Below are 18,155 nucleotides of genomic sequence, written 5' to 3'. Positions count from 1 at the left end.
ACAGAAAGTAGAACGGTGGTTTCTAGGAGCTGGGCAGGGGGTGCGGGGGGTAGTGGGTGCAGCGTGAATGAGGAGCTGCTATTCAGTAGGGCTAGAATTTCAATCATGTTGGGGATCTTCTGTACAACATTAAGCTTATTGTTAACAATACTGCACTTTACACTTAAACATTTATTAAGAGGGTAGATCTAATGTTATGTTTTTCAACACACACGCGCGCGCGCGCACGCACACGCACGCACACGCACGCGCACACACACACACACACACACACACACACACACACACTGTCCTATGGCCAGAGGAAAAAATTTAAATTTAAACTATGGGGAACAAATAAGATTTCTCATGCCCATGTTATGGGTACTCACTCACAAATCTTCCTCTATTTTAAACACAGAGAAACGGGAATATCCATTTATGCTATATGTAAAAGTATTTTAACTATAAGACGAGTTTTAATTTACCTTTTAATATGATACGTGGTACCATTCGAAATACACAATTTATAAACTCCATTTCATACTACAGAAACAATAAATGGAAATAATATTTTTCAGTAAAACCACAGCTCACTACCCAGAGCTGATTCCCTTAAACAAGCTGTCAATTATTATCTCAAACTACAAGAATACCAGGAAATCCAATTACTATCTTAAACTAGGTACCATGAAATCCAATGGCTGGTTTTAAAAAGATAAAATTGGGACTTCCGTGGTGGCGCAGTGGATAAGACTCCATGCTCCCAACGCAGGGAGCCCGGGTCGATCCCTGGTCAGGGAACTAGATCCCACAAGCATGCCGCAACTAAGAGTTCACATGCTACAACTAAGGAGCCGGTGAGCTGCAATTAAGACCCGGCACAAATAAATAAATAAATAAATAAATAAATGAATAAAAATAAAAAGATAAAATTGGCTTTAAGTAATTACAACATATAGTTATAAAATATTTTTTGTAAAACCACAGAACCAGCACCTAATTTTTAGTTTTTGGAGAAATAGTCAAACTATAATTAATACCACACAGAAATATAAAGGAAGTGTTTAATAATCCTACTGACTTCTTGATATTTCAACATATGGAAAAATTAATTATAATAGCAGTATTTGTATTTTTAAGGATTGAGAATGAAGAAAATGACTCTTCAAATATTTCACCTGATGAAAATAACTGATAAAGAGAAAAACCACATAATGCTGCAGGATACAAAATTAATGCATAGAAATCTCTTGCATTCCTATACACTAATGGTGAAAAATCTGAAAGATAAATTAAGGAAACACTCCCATTTACCACTGCAACAAAAAGAATCAAATACCTAGGAATAAACCTACCTAGGGAGACAAAAGACCTGTATGCAGAAAACTGTAAGACACTGATGAAAGAAATTAAAGATGATACCAACAGATGGAGAGATATACCATGTCCTTGGATTAGAAGAATCAATACTGTGAAAATGACTATACTACCCAAGGCAATCTACAGATTCAATGCAATCCCTATCAAATTACCAATGGCATTTTTTATGGAACTAGAACAAAAAATCTTAAAGTTTGTATGGAGACACAAAAGACACCGAATAGCCAAAGCAGTCTTGAGGGAAAAAAATGGAGCAGGAGGAATCAGACTCCCTGACTTTAGACTATACTACAAAGCTACAGTAATCAAGACAATATGGTACTGGCACAAAAACAGAAACATAGATCAGTGGAACAAGACAGAAAGCCCAGAGATAAACCCACGAACCTATGGTCAACTAATCTATGACAAAGGAGGCAAGGATATACAATGGAGAAAAGGCAGTCTCTTCAATAAGTGTTGCTGGGAAAACTGGACAGCTACATGTAAAAGAGTGAAATTAGAACACTCCCTAACACCATACACAAAAATAAACTCAAAATGGATTAAAGACCTAAATGTAAGACTGTACACTATAAAACTCTTAGAGGAAAGCATAGGAAGAACACTGTTTGACATGAATAACAGCAAGATCTTTTTTGACCCACCTCCTAGAGTAATGGAAATAAAAACAAAAATAAACAAATGGAACCTAATGAAACTTAGAAGCTTTTCCACAGCAAAGGAAACTATAAACAAGATGAAAAGACAACTCTCAGAATGGGAGAAAATATTTGCAAACAAACTAAGGGACAAAGGATTAATCTCCAAAATATATAAACAGCTTATGTAGCTCAATATCCAAAAACCAAACAACCCAATCAAAAATTGGGCAGAAGACCTAAATAGACATTTCTCCAAAGAAGACATACAGATGGCCGAGAAGCACATGAAAAGCTGCTCAACATCACTACTTATTAGAGAAATGCAAATCAAAACTACAATGAGGTATCACCTCACATCGGTTTGAATGGGCATCATCAGAAAATCTACAAACAACAAATGCTGGATAGGGTGGAGAAAAGGAACCTTCTTGCACTGCTGGTTGGAATGTAAATTGATATAGCCACTATGGACAACAGTATGGATGTTCCTTAAAAAACTAAAAATAGAATTACCATATGACCCAGAAATCTCACTACTGGGCAAATACCCAGAGAAAACTATAATTCAAAAAGACACATGCACTCCAATATTCATTGCAGCACTATTTACAATAGCCAGGTCATGGAAGCAACCTAAATGCCCATCAACAGACAAATGGATAAAGAATTTGTGGTACATATATGCAATGGAATATTACTCAGCCATAAAAAGGAACAAAATTGGGTCATTTGTAGAGACGTGGATGGATCTAGAGACTGTCATACAGAGTGAAGTAAGCCAGAAAGAGAAAAAGAAATATCATATATTAATGCATCTATGTGGAATCTAGAAAAATGGTACAGATGAACCAGTTTGCAAGGCAGAAATAGAGACACAGTTGTAGAGAACAAACATATGGACAGCAAAGGGGGAAAGCGGTGGGGGGGGGATGAATTGGGAGATTGGGATTGACATGTATACACTGATGTGTATAAAATAGATAACTAATAAGAACCACCAGCTGTATAAAAATAAAATAAAGTTCAAAAAAAAAGATTTGGGAAAGAGTAAAGTATAAGTGAAATTTACATGAAGCAGTGTTTAGATAGGCTTAGAGCAAAGCAGAGCTGTGTGTAAAGGGACTAGACTGCAAAGTGAACCAAGGTCCTCTTTCCTTAGGAACTACGAAGTTAAGATAGATGTGGATGCTGTGTCCAGAAACCCCTTATCTGAAGCTGTGTGTCTTGGTTGTAAATCAAGACTGCTACTCTATGTCAAAAACACTTAGATTCTCCAGGCAAATTCTCCAGGCAAGAATGGGATGTTTCACTCTTGCTGCTATAATTATACACAAGTGAAGTTTCTGATAGTCTGATTTTCCAGAGCAAAGTTTATCAGTGAGTAGGCAAGCCATAGTCACTCAAAGACAGGGTTTGTTATGACACTTTACAGCTCTATCATTCTTGTGAGAAATACCGTTTCCTGTTAAGTTTGAGGTTTTATCTGTGTCTGCTATTCCAGCCTGATAAATGGTCAGATTCTTAATTTCTTGTTATTTGAGTTTCCTGTCTCCACTTTATGTCAGAGTGTAAAGAACAGCTTGCTAATTAAACTGATTACATTATGCTCTTCAGAAAAGAGGTTACTTGCTGATTTATCTTTTGGTTTGTTTATTATGTAGCAATTTCTCCACAAAAGATATCCAATTTGGGCAGATACACTGGTTTTGAAGAAACATATCTTACCTCAGTGAAGTTCATGTACTCATTTAATGTTTTAGCTTATTTCAATTAGCATAATGCCCTCAAAGTCCATGCATACTGTTGCAAATGGCAGGGTTTCCTTCTTTCTCTTGGCTGAATAATATTCCATTGTATATATAAATACACATCTTCTTTATCCATTGATCCACAGACACTTAGGTTGTTTACTTATCTTGGCTATTGTGAACAATGAGCATAGGAGTACACATATCTCTTTGATATCCTTTCATATCCTTTGGATATATACCCAGAAGTGGGATTGCTGGATCACCTGGCAGCTCTGTTTTTAATTTCTAAGGAATCTTTATAGTGTTTTCCACAGTGGCTGCACCAATTTACATTCCCACCAAAAGTGCACAAGGGTTTCCTGTTCTCCACATCCTCACCAACACTTATCTCTTGCCTTTTTTATGATAAAAAACTAAAAAGCTTCTGTACAGCAAAGGGGACCATCAAGAAAATGAAACCCACAGAATGAGAGAAAATATCTAAAAATCATACATCTGATAAGAGGTTAATATCCAAAAAATATATTAAAAAAACTCACAGAAGTTAATGGCAAAAAACCCCAAACAATCTGATTTAAAAATGGGCAGAGGAACTAAATAGACATTTTTCTGAAGAAGACACACAAATGGCCAAAAGGTGTATGAAAAGGTGCTCAACATCGTTAGTCACCAGGGTAACAGAAATCAAACCGCAACGAGATTATCACCTCACACCTGTCAGAATGGCTATCATAAAAAATATGAGATAACAAGTGTAGGTTAGTACTTTATTGTTAAGATCTCTGGGACTACAATGTAATTCATAAAACATCAAGAAAATGTAAGCCCTGTTAGAAGCAATAGTCTTAAATGGAAACTGGACTTGCTTCTATAGTGGTATATTATGGGAGTGCAATAAATATTAATTTTATATTAACAGCATTTTAAGTAAAATGCCATAAGTCAATGGTTTGCATTACACATTGGGAATCAAGAAGACTTTCTGCAGGCGGATGAGATCATCAAGTGACATATCTGGGTACTGTTTTTCTCTTTTCTATCTCTCATTAAACAACTGTTTAGCATTTCTCAGGTTTGTTTTTTTACCCACTTTATGAGGAAGGCTGAAGATAAATTTACGAATATATGCTTGTTATCCTCTGAGACTTTGGGGAAAAGGTAACATGGATGGATAATTCATGTAACAGGGCAGGAAATGCACTAATGAGCAGTTTTTAAAATAGAGACATGGGTTCGAGCCCTGGGCGGGGAGGCTCCCACATGCAGTGGAGCAACTAGGCCCGTGTGCTACAACTGCTGAGCCTGAGCTCTGGAGCCCGCGAGCCACAACTGCTGAGCCCACATGCCACAACTACTGAGCCTGTGTGCGTTGAGCCCGTGCTCCGCAGCAGGAGAGGCCACCACAATGAGAGGCCCGCGCATCGCGGCAGGGAGTGGCCCCCGCCTGCCGCAACTAGAGAAAGCCTGCATGCAGCAACGAAGACCCAATGCAGCCAAAAATAAATAAATAAATAAAAATAAAAATAAAAATAAAATAAAATAGAGACAAGTGTACCTACCGTGGGGTAGTACCTTGTCTAATTCTCTTAATACTAATTTCCCCATAACTCTAATTTCTAGAGAAAAGATCTTTTAATAGGTGAAAATTAATTACATATTGTTTTTAGGTGATGTTCTAGCAACAGCTTTTGAATAGTAGCATAGCTATGTCAATGGGAATAATAAAAATGGTTGATTTCTAACTTCAATTAGGTGTGTAACACTGCACAACAGTCCCACCACTGTTAACCAGTCAGTTTCTTCTATTTCCTACAACGGCTCTTAAAACAACAATAAAAAGTCATGTCCATTATTCCTCAGATATCATACCTACCCACCTCAACTTCACTCACAGCTATGGACCTAGCTTCCTACATCTGAGAAAATGGAGACCTGATGTAAAGATCTTCTTTCGCTACCTTCTCCTCAACCTTAAAACTGATCTTTTTTTGTGCCCACTATTGGCCCTTTACAAAGTTGTGATCCCAAAAGAGGTACTTTCTTTCTTTTCAAAAGAGGTACCTCCTGATCCTATCTCCTTCCAAGCCCTCTCAGAACCTTGCTCCATCATTTATATTGTCTTTGATACCTTTATTCTCTCTATCATCACTCACATTTTCCTCTCAGCCTACAAACATGCTCAAACTTACCTCAAAGTGAAAAACCTGGACTTCCCTGGTAGCGCAGTGGTTAAGAATCCGCCTGTCAATGCAGGGGACACAGGTTCGAGCCCTGGTCTGGGAAGGTCCCATATACTGCGGAGCAAGTAAGCCCCCGTGCCACGACTACTTAGCCTGCACTCTAGAGCCCGCGAGCCACAACTACTGAAGGCCACGGACTCTCGGGCCCGCGTGCCGCAACTACTGAGCCCAAGTGCTGCAACTACTGAAGCCCACACGCCTACAGCCCCTCCTCCACAACGAGAAGCCATTGAAATGAGAAGCCCGCGCACTGCAACGAAGAGTAGCCCCCACTCCCTGCAACTAGAGAAAGCCCACGCTTAGCAATGAAGACCCAACACAGCCAAAAATAAAATTAATTAATTTTTTTAAAAACGTGAAAAACCTTCCCTTAACCTTGCTCCTCCTATATTAAACCAGTCCCCACTTTCACAGTCAAATTTCTTCAAAAAACTGTCTGAGCTTTGCTTCCTTTTCATGACTTCCATTCATTCCTCAGCCCACTACAATCTATTTTTCACTCCATGACTCTGCTGAAATTACTCTTGCAAAGGTCCATGTCATTCTAAGAGCCAAATCAAAGGCCTCTTATCAATTCTCATTCTACCTGACGTATCAGCAACATCTGGTACTAGTGACCCCCTCTTTCTTTTTAAAATTCTCCAACTGCAACTACTACCAAACACCAATGATTTCCAAACCCACCCCTTCAGCCAAGACCTCTCTCCTGAGCTCCAGACCTGTAGATCGAATTAACAACTGCACACAACTACACAGTCTCTAAACACCTCGTAATCAAGATGTCTCAGATGAATGGAAATATATTCCTTCTCTTCAGTCTACTTCCTAAACACATCTCAGTTCTAGCCCTATTATAACTCTCCTGGTTCAAATCCTCATAATAATACCCCAATTGCCTCCTGGGGTAGACTGCGATTTGTGCCTCCAATGGCCATTCTTTCCTTCTTCTTGGACACGTAGCTGCCTAGCTAAAGACCGCATTTCCCAGCCTCTCTTGCATTTGTGTGGCCATGGAAGTTAAGTTCTAGCACAAAAATGAGCATGTGACTGGTATGTGACTTCCAACCTCACTTCCTTAAAAGAAAAGCTGCTTGCCTTAAAATACCTGTCTCTCTTCCAGCGAGCTAAAGATGGACATACCAGTGACCTAACCTCACATAAGCAGATGAATGAGTGCTCTACTGGGTGATGGCATAAAATGGAAGGAACATGTATCCCTGAATGACCTCATGGAACAGAACTGAACTACCAACTTGGACTCACCTCAAAACTGTTACGTGAGAGAGAAATAAATGTCTATCTTGTTTAGGTCACTTTATTTTGGGGTTTCTTTGTTATAGCAGTTAACCTGAACTCTAATACTCTTCTTTAAAAAAAATTTTTTTTATTGAAGTAGAGTTGATTTACAGTGCTGTGCCAATCTCTGCTGTACAGCAAAGTGACTCAGTTATACACACATACACATTCTTTTCCTAATACCCTTCTCAGTATACCTCTTCACTGGTCTCCCTGTTTCCAGTACTGACTTACATTTCAGTACATTCACCACATTACTGCCTGTTATCTTTTAAAACACAGACTAAATATTAGTCGTCTCTCTAATGACCTTCAGTGACCCACAGCTCTAGACATTCTGGCATGAAATAGAAGGTATCATGGTACACAATCTGGCCCTAAGTATCTTTCTGGCTTACATCCTTTATGACCCACTCCCATCCTGGACCATGCCCCCCATTTTCCCACACAGATACTTTAGCGCCAGCATCATCAGACTTCAACTTTCTCCAGGGCAACAGAAAAACAAAACTCTGTAAAGTGAAAGACAGAGGAGGTAAATTAACTCTGACGGGGCAATCAAAAAAAGATGTGAACAGACAGTGTATACTTTACACACAGTGTCATTAAAATGATAAACTTCAGGGTCTGTTCTTTGTGGGAGGCGTTTAAAGATGCACTGACTATCCAGTGGCCTAAATGTCAACAGCACCAACATCAGCAAGAAAAACAAGAGGATGTTTAAATTAAAGTCAAAACATTTTATCACCTCCAAAGGTGACCCCATACCCACTAAGCAGTCACTTCCCATCCCCCTCTCCCCAGAGCCCCTGGCGACAACAAATCTGCCTTCTGTCTCTACGGACTTACTTATGCTGTATATTTCACATAAATGGAAATACACAGTATGTGACCTATTGTGTTTGGCTTCTCTCATTTAGCATAACGTTTCCGAGGTTCAACGTTTTGTAGCATTTATCAATATGGATGACATAAATTTTACAAGCAGCGTTATTTGTAAATGTAATGTATTGGAACCAGCCTAGAGGTGCACACATAGAACAGTGACTGACTCATATGATGGAGTTTTATGCAGAATGAGAATTAATGTGGAATGACTTCCCAGACAGACTGTTAAGTGAAAAGGGCAAAATTCAAACGGATAGCTATAGTATGCTACCTTTTGTAAAAGAAAAGAAGAGAAAATAAGAAAATATTCATGTATCTGCTCATTTGGGTAAACAAAACAAAACATGGAAAGGATAAACCTGAGACCAAAAATAGTGGTTATCAACAGCGGATGAGTGGGAATAGGATAAAAAAAGATGAAAGAATGACACTTCCCTGAATCATGTTCAAGTTGCACATACTTAAAAAAATACTCTAAAAGAAATAAAATCAAAGATGAAGGAGGCATCCCCAAAATGAATACAAACAGAAACAAATAAATTGGTCATGTATCATGGGTTGAAATGTGTCCCCCCAAAAGATATGGTGAACTGAACCTCCAGTGCTTGTGAACGTGATCCTATTTGGAAACAGGGTCTTGCTGTAATCATGCTAAGATGAGGCCTTTATGGTAGTCTCTAGGACTGGTGTTCTCATATGAAGGGGAAATTTGGACACAGGGTGTTTGCTCTGTGATGACGGAGGCAGAGACTGGAACCACCTAAAAGCCAAGGGACGCCAACCAAGGGCTGCTGGCCATCACCAGAAGCTAGAGAAGCAGGGAACATATTTTTCAGGGTTCTCAGAAAGAACCAACTCTGCTGACGCCTTGATTTCCAACTTGTAGCCTCCATAACTGTTAGAGGATAAATTTCTGTTGTTTCAAGCCACCTAGTTTGTGCTACTTTGTTATGGCAGCCTGGAAACTAATACACCATACAAACTTCAACAGAATAACATATGCAATTTTCAAAGGGAGAGACAAAGGAGAACCAGATTTTAGAACAATATATGTCCTCAGCCTAGAGATAAATATTCTAAACAAACGATGACCTCCAGTTAGTAGCTGAGTTCTCAGAGGCATAGGTTAACAATTCTGAAATTACTTTTATGTTCAAGGATTAAGCAAGTAAGTAAATATACTACCGATAATGGAAACCAGGCTTCCCTCTGTTGGAGAAGGAAGTTACACATATGGAAAGAAAAGAGAGAATGAACTTTATGGTGTTAGACTGGTATTGGAGGTATAAGCATGAAGTCATAGTTTTCGATAAAGATAGATGGGGGGTAGGGAAGGGAGAGGTGTGTGGGTATGTACATATTTATGTGTGCATACATACATCTATTTCCTGGCTCTATCCCTTAAGACAACCTAGTAGAAACTATGCATCAGTAGCAATAAACAGACCTAGCATTCAAAACAAAGGCTCAGTAACTCTTTCAGATTAAAAAACAAACAAACAAAAAAAACTGAAGAGACCTGGCAACTGAATGCAACACATTATCCCAGATTTTCTTTTTCCTAAAAAGGTATTATTGGGGCAACTGACAAAATCTGAATAAGGTCTGTGCATTAAATAACAACCCTGTAGCAGCATTAATTTCCTGATTTTGATGATTGTACTGTTACGTAAGGCAATGAATGACATTTCATTGCTCTAACGAAATACACACTATTCAGGGGAAGAGGGTATCTTTAAGTGGATAAGATAAAGAAAAGATAAAGCAAATGTAGCAAATATTAATACTGAGAAATCTTGATGAAATATTGAAATTCTTTGTACTATTCTTTCAACATTTCCCCTAAAGTCTGAAATTATGTTAAATAAAAACTATAGGGCTTCCCTGGTGGCACAGTGGTTAAGAATTCCCCTGCCAATTCAGGGGACACGGGTTCGAGCCCTGGTCCGGGAAGATCCCACATGCCGTGGAGCAACTAAGCCCCTGCGCCACAACTACTGAGCCTGCGCTCTAGAGCCTGCGAGCCACAACTACTGAAGCCCGCACGCCTAGAGCCCATGCTCCACAACAAGAGAAGCCACCCCAATGAGAAGCCCGTGCACCACAACGAAGAGTAGCCCCCGCTCACCACAACTAGAGAAAGCCCGCGCGCAGCAACGAAGACCCAATGCAGCCAAAAATAATAAATAAATATAATAAATTCTTAAAAACTATAAAAACTTAAAATTTAATTTAACATTGAAAATAAATGAATAATGAGCTCTATAGTAGAGAGGCAAACTTTCAAAAAATATTGCTGGAGAACTGGGAATTATTCTAAAAATTCCAGGAAGCATCTGTAAAGCAACATACATAATAACACAGGCTCTAGGGAGACATAAACCTGGATTTAAATTTGCTCCTCTGTCATACAGCCCTAGGCAAATTACTTAATCTTTCTGTGCCTCTATCCTGTGAGATGGGGATGATAATACCACACCTACTGCACAGCGTGATTACTGTGAGACAACGCAGATGAAGAGCTCAGTACAGGGTCTGGCACACTGTCCTAAGCAAGTATCCAAAACGTGGCTGCTGTGACTTTTATCACCATTAGTGTTGCTGTTGCAGTTGCTATGTGGATATGTGAATTTAAGAAAAATAATTCTACCATCTGGAAAAACACTAATAAGAAAGTGGATTCCTGGGACTTCCCTGCTGGTGCAGTGGTTAAGGACCTGCCTGCCAATGCAGGGGACAGGTTCGAGCCCTGGTCCGGGAAGATCCCACATGCCGCGGAGCAACTAAGTCCATGCGCCACAACTATTGAGCCTGTGCTCTAGAGCCCGTGAGCCACAACAAGAGAAGCCACCGCAATGCGAAGCCCGCGCACCGCAACGAAGAGTAGCCCCTGCTCGCTGCAGCTAGAGAAAGCCCGCGCGTAGCAACGAAGACCCAACACAGCCAAAAATAAATAAATCAATATTTTAAAAAAGAAAGTGGATTCCTGTTAAGCCAAGTTCTGCACATCATCATTTTCTACTGATTTCTGGACCCGTTTGAATTCTGCTGACAAATTCTCCCCTGTACCTCCTCTGACATAGAAAGCAAACTCAATATGATAGCTGTGTTTCCCCTAGTTTTTAATTTTAAAAGGACCTGTCAGTACTTCAGAGCCTATTAATGTTACTTATATACATGACACCTATAGACTTTTAAGACTACATATGTATATATCAAAGATCCAAACTAAACATATAAAAAGGGTTAATTTGTTTACCTGGAGATTGATTTTATTTTATCTTACAAATAATAAATATTTTTCTCCAGCAAGTAGGATGGGTATGCTCAAAAGGTTAGAAAGTTGCTTTGTTCCACAAAGTATAAGAACTCTAGGAACAGAACTCGTAAGTTGTGGGGTTTTTTGAACATAAAAAAATGTTTTCACATAAAAAAAAATCATTCTGGATGTTTTAGTTTATCATATACAATATTCATTCAGTAAAATATTTACCAAACATTTATGTGCATAGAGCTGTACAATGTCTCAAGGTTATAATTAAGAGACAAAGCCTCCTCCATCGAGGATTTTATAGTCTACTGTAGGCATAATATTTAAGTTCAAAAAAGGCAATTCCTGAACTTTATTTCACTGTACATGAGTAGTAACTGAAAGAAGGTAAGTTTAAGGAAATAATTTTATAAGCTTGCCTCATTCCACAGCCCCCAGAGTATCACAAAGAAAAGTCTAACACCCAAAGCATGTTCAGTATCTCTAGCAGCTCTATGGCATGTGTAAGAGTGTATGCATGTGTACTGCGGGGAGAGGTGGGGGAGTGGATAGTAAGAGAGAGGATTAAGTCAGTAGACAGTATAAGAAATCAGTTGTTGCATTTGTTTTCTAGAACAAGAAAACATAATAGCTTATAATTTTATTCATTTTAATTGCACAATACATCAATGTATTTATAACAGTTTTAAGTCCCTATTAATAAAAATTACAGCTATTTTAAGTACTTCAAATACATTAAACTACTAAATTTTTACAACAACCCTATGAGGCAGAACTATTACTGCCCCTACTTTGCAGAAAGGAAGAATAGGTAGAGAAGTTAATAATCTTCCAAGGTCACACAGTTTACTATGATGGAGCCTCAATTTTAATCAAAGCACTCTGGGTCCAAAGTCCGCATTCTTAACCACTACGCTATATGCTCTCTCTTTGACTTCCACTACCCATTGTAGAGACGATTAAGTTTCAAACTAAGCACTTATTTAGTTAACTTTAACTTTTCAGGACATAAATGAGAACCAGGCATGGACAAAAAGTACCTTGAGAAGGTAAGAGATGACTCAAAGTTCAAAGGAAAGTTCTTCTGATAAGCTCACAGCATATTCACTTTTTCATTAGATGCAATTCTAACAAATCTGATTGTCCAATCTCCTGGCCAACAACACAACAGAAACAGGAGACAGAGGAGGCAGATATAAAGGGCTAGACTTCAAAATCAAGAAATGTGCCTTACCATCTATCTTAATGTATGTCAGTAAATGTTTACCAACCTAAAGAGAAGCAACTAGGGAATTCCCTGGAGGTCCAGTGGTTAGGACTCCACAAGCTGCTCAGTGTGGCCAAAAAAAAGCCACTAGTGACACGGAGAGAGGGGGAAATGTCATTGTCGTTCAGTCACTGTCATTTAGAGCCTTTTTCTGAGAGGCACCACAATATTTCTCTTTGTCATGAGCTGCTGAGGACAACTTATAACTATTGGTTACATTATGATAACTACACTACTCTCAGTATGTTATTTGAGGTGAAATGCATTTGAGAAATATTTACAAACACAATGGTTAAAACAATTTTTGCAATTTAAAGAGGATTTTAGAAAACTCACCTTTATGGAATCCTTTATTTTCCGATGTCATTGAGTATCTTACATTATTGTATCTATCTCTGATATCCAAACAATATGGCATCATCAATCATTATGTTAATCTTCATCAGGTTCTATAAAAAATATTCTTTGCAACAACCTACCTCAGGAACAAGTATTATTTTAAAGTCTAGCTTCAGTGTGGTATTGGCAACAAAATAAATAGGCAATTCCTTAAATTAAAACAGAAAGCCCAGAACAGAACCAATTATACCAAAGAGCTAGATTTAACTATTTGAGAAAAAAAAATTAAGTTCGATTTTTACTTCACATCATACATCAAACTAATTCTACATGGATCTAAGATCTAAATGTTAAAAAAAAAAAAGTACAACGGAAGTCAGAAGTTTATATGTGTATATAAAATATACACATACGTATAAATAAATAGTGGGATTGGCAAGCCTTTCAAAGCATAAAGCTTTGATAACCATGTCCTATAGTTCAAAAGGAAAAGGGGCACAATCAGGTAATAACCAATCTTTCCACTATCAATTCTGTCCTCCTACCTGCTTATATACTCATCCTCTGCCTTATCTCCTGTTAAAATGAATCAAGTCTCCTCGCTCTTAGACTTATGCCTTGGATACTGTCTCTTCATTTTCTCGGACTTTATTCCTGGAGTTATCTGCATTAGCTTCTGCAACATCTATTTCTTCTTCTCTACTGGTTTATTCTCACTGCACTGGCACAAAACATAACTGAGTATCATGTATTCTAGAAAAACCTTCCATAAACTCCAGGTCCCACTCCAGCTAATGCCCCATTTCTCTGCTAACCTTTTCAGCAAAAGGCCTTGAGAGGAGAATCTTTCTTGCTATCTTCACTTCCTTTCCTCTCATTCACTCCTTAACCACTAATCTGATTTATCAAAGTCATCAAAACCAATGCCCAATTCTCAGTCCTCATCTTACTCCACATACCTCAGCATCATCTGACACAGTTTAATCTCCCTCCTGCCTGAAAGACTTTCTTCTAAGGCTTCACTGACAAAACCCTCAGCAGATATTTCTCCTACCTAATTTGTTACCTGTTTTCAAGTTTTCTTTGCTGGGACCTCCTCCTCTAGCGGACCTCTAGTATCGAAATCACCCAGGGTTACAACCTGGGCCATCCTTCTCTATCTCTCCTTTCTTCTCAGGTAACCTCATCTACTTCCACGGCTTCATGGACGACCTACATGCTGAGGACCCTCAAATCTGTATGTATAACGTAACTTCTCCTAAAGCTCCAGACGCATGTGTCAAACTGCCTATTCAACATCTCCAACTAGATATCTAGCAGATGCCTAAAACATACATAATAAATAGAGGATTACTGATTCCATCCACACTTCAAGTCTTCCCCATGTCAGTAAACAGAACCTAAGGTATCACCCAGTTGCTCAGGCCAAACATCCTCCAAAAGCTTTCCACTGAGCTTCAAGTAAAATCTAACCTCCTTACCACAGTGCCCAAGGCCATCTATAACCCTAGTCCCTGACTAGCTTTCCAGCCCCCTTGCACACCCTGCTCCCACTGGCTCACAATGATCCAGCCATACAGGCCTTCTCTCTGTCCTCAGCCTTGCAGCACTCATTCTTGTCTCAGAGTCACTGCACTTGCCCTTGACCACCTAGAATGCTCTCCCCTGCAACACTGTCACAGGACTATTGCCTTCTCATCGTTCAAGTCTCAACCCAAATGCCACCTGCTCTGAAGGTCTCCCTTAACCACACTGGCTAAAGTAGCCTCTGGCCACTTTCAACATTACCTCATTTTAGTTCATGAATTATCTTATCTGTTTACGTGTTTCCTGTCACTTTGAACTAAAATATAAGCTTCTCAAGGGTAAGAGTCTGCCTTATTCACCACTTTGTACCCAGCACCTAGACCAATGCCTGGCACGTAGCAGACAATGAATAAATATTTGTTAAATGACTGACACAAACAAGCTCTTCATAAAATAAAAATAAAAGGCCAAGAAGTATATGGGGAAAAAAGATACCTAATCACTGGAAGACAGAGAAATGTTAATTAACAGTAAGGCATCAGTTTTTGATCAAGAGTAAAGATTTTATTATAATGATATCCTTTTGTGGGCAAAGGTATAGGAAAAAAACCAAAAAACAAAAAATCAAACCCTGGAATGTCAGGCATAATCCCTAGTATATGTCAAAACTCCTAAAAATGTACATATCCTCTGACCAGCTAATTAATTTATCATGACAAAATAATCATATGTACAAGGACAAAAGATGTCCTCATAGGTACATGATACATAATAAATAGAGGTACAAGGTTTATAATTGTAAAAACTTAAGTGTTATAATCATTAGGGACTGATTAAACAGCTATAATTTATACTGCTGAATACTATGCAGCCAACTAAAAAATGGTGGCGTAGAAATACTAACATAGAAAAAATTCATGAAATGCTTTTCAAATGAAAAGAAAATGTAAAAAATCAACGCATTTATGGATAAAACACACTCATGTACATACACATGTGTTTGCATCTTTGGTAGGCAATGGCCAGGCCAGCTACAGATGTGAGGACATAGTAAGAAGTGGAACACAAAACTACTGAACAGTGTCACAACAAATAATTGCCTTTTCTAAGAAGAGTTACACCACTCGCTGAGTATTGATGCTGTCCACCCGCAAGCCTGACAGCATAAATGGCAGCAAGCCAGGCGTTTTGTGGTTGCCAAATCACGCACTGCACGGACTACCAGTCTGGGTCACCTCTGAGGACCTGGGGAAGCACTGGGGAGCTGTGCCCACTCATGGTATTCTTCTCTTACTTATCCTTTGCAATGCTTGTTTACCGGTTCAGCAGTAAGCATGCAAATCAAGCTGATCTCAGTACATTCTTATCCATCTCTGAACTCTGCCCGGCCCTTTGTGGTCTGCGTAGGTAAGTGTATGTGTCTCTGTGTGTGCAGTATATATGTTAGGTGTTTGTAGAGGCATACCTCAGAGATGTTGTGGGTTTAGTTCCAGAAGACTGCAATAAAGCAAGTCACACTAATTTCTTGGTTTCCCAGTACATATGAAAGTTATGTTTACACTAACTGTAGTCTATTAAGCAATAGCATTATATCTAAAAAAAAAGTACATACCTTAATTTAAAAATACTTTATTGCTAAAAAATGCTAACCATCATCTGAACCTTCGGCAAGTCGTAATCTTTTTGCCATTAACATCACTGATCACAGATGACCATAACACGTTATACTAATAATGAAAATGTTTGAATTATGGAAATTGCCAAAATGTGACACAGTGACACAAAGTGAGCAAAAGCTACTGGAAAAATGGTGCCAACAGACTTGCTCAATGCAGGATCACCACAAACCTTCAATTTGTAAAAAACACAGTATTTGTGAAGCACAGTAAAGTGAAGCCCAATAAAACTAGGTATGCCTGTACATAAATACACAAAAAAATCTGGAGAAAATCACTAAAAGTCAAGTGTTTATAGAGGTGGCAGAATGATGAATGATGTTTAGCTTCTTCTTCTTGTTTAATTGTATTTTTTTAACTTTTATTACAATGATCAAACATTGTCCTTGCAACTTAAGTTAAAAAATGTTATAGACTGATGCTTAATCAAAGAACAATTGAGAAAATCAAATCTAAATTAAAGCCACAGGAATAAGATTAGAAGCCCCAGTGAGATACTTAGACCAAATTCACACTTAAGTAAACAATTTTGTCCAAATGTCCAAAGAAGTTTTCATCTAGCTTCACGTTCAAACTGGATATCACTTATAAAGAAAAAGAGGGAAAAAAAAAAACAACTTTGGATGCAAATTCTTAAAATCATTCCCACTACACTTGACTATTTCAGATTTAGTTTCTGTTTTTCAAAATGTCAAAGACTGGATATCAGAATTGTAATTTAGAAAAATGAGAACATAATACCACCAACAAAGCTGTCCTCTTCCACCACATGCCAAATCAAACCTGAATCTTACCAGTCTTCTAGAACTAACCACTAACTCACAGAAGAACACACTAAATGATCCTACAGGGGGGCAGCTGGCAAAACCCCGACTAAGGGAAAATCCTACAGGACAAATAACCAAGTTTCTTCAAACAAACAAAAGGCAAAGAAAAAGACAAACACAGATGAAGGCACAACCTATGGATATAAAAGAAATTTGAGACACATCAACTAATTACAATGTGTGAAACTTATTTGTTATTAAGAAGCTATTATTAATATTGTAAGAGACTACAATGGTATTGTGGTTATTTTTTATAACTGTATTAAGGCATATTTTAAAATCATGTAATTCATCTATATCAAGTGCATAATTCAATGATTTTTTTTTAGTAAATTCACCAAGTTCACTATAAATCAGTTTTAGAATATTTCCATTACCCAATAAGATCCCTCATGCCCATTAATTATTAATCCTCCTGCCACATACATCAGCCCACAAATCCACCTTCTGACTCTGTAGATTTGCCTTTTCTAAACATTTCACATAAATGGAATCATATAATATGTAGTCTCTTTTATCTGGCTTCTTCCACTTTTTACATGTTTTTAAGGTTCATTTATGTCACAGCGTGTATCAACAGTTTGTTTCTTTTTATTGCTGAACAGTATTCCACTGTATGGACACATTTTCTCTATTCATTTACCAGTTGATGGGCAGTTAGGTTGTTTCCAGCTTCTGTCTATTATGAATAACACTGCTGTGAACATCTGTGTGTGAAAATTGTGTGGGTAGATACACAAGAGTGGAATTGCTACGTCATTATGGCAAATTAAGAAACTTTTAAAGAAACTCTTAAAGTGCTTTAGATATATTAGCTTACTTAATCCTTACAACAACGTTAAGAGGAAGTTACTATTATTATCCCCATTTTAGGGATGAGGAAACAGAGGTCCATCCGAAAAGCTTAAGCAATGTGGTCAAGCCAGACTAGAATCAAAGTAGTCTGGCTTTGGAGTCTGTGCACTTAACCACTGTGCCATATACTTCAAGCTCACCAACAAGTTAAACATTTCTCACAGGATATAAACAAATTAAAATAAAGAAATTAAACGGAAAAATTCAGGGGG

The 18,155-nt window shown here is 38.2% G+C and overlaps 1 protein-coding gene across 3 annotated transcripts in view; it reads right to left on the bottom strand.

The window, feature by feature from the left end:
• The window catches only part of MAP4K3 (mitogen-activated protein kinase kinase kinase kinase 3), a 189,891-nt gene that overhangs the window by 107,036 nt on the left and 64,700 nt on the right, over positions 1-18,155 (bottom strand). The window contains exon 1 of one of the 3 annotated variants that reach the window (XM_079940537.1): positions 12,493-12,560. The exons of the other annotated variants lie outside the window; for them this stretch is intronic. The gene's annotated coding sequence lies outside the window, so the exon portion shown is untranslated. Of the gene's footprint in view, positions 1-12,492; positions 12,561-18,155 lie in introns of those variants that run through there. 3 annotated transcript variants of the gene reach the window in all.

This window comes from Stenella coeruleoalba (assembly GCF_951394435.1).
Source record: "Stenella coeruleoalba genome assembly, chromosome: 13".
In the NCBI taxonomy this organism is placed as follows: Eukaryota; Metazoa; Chordata; class Mammalia; order Artiodactyla; family Delphinidae; genus Stenella; species Stenella coeruleoalba.
Note: the sequence above shows the minus strand (reverse complement) of the source record. Positions and strands in the feature narration are given on the sequence as shown.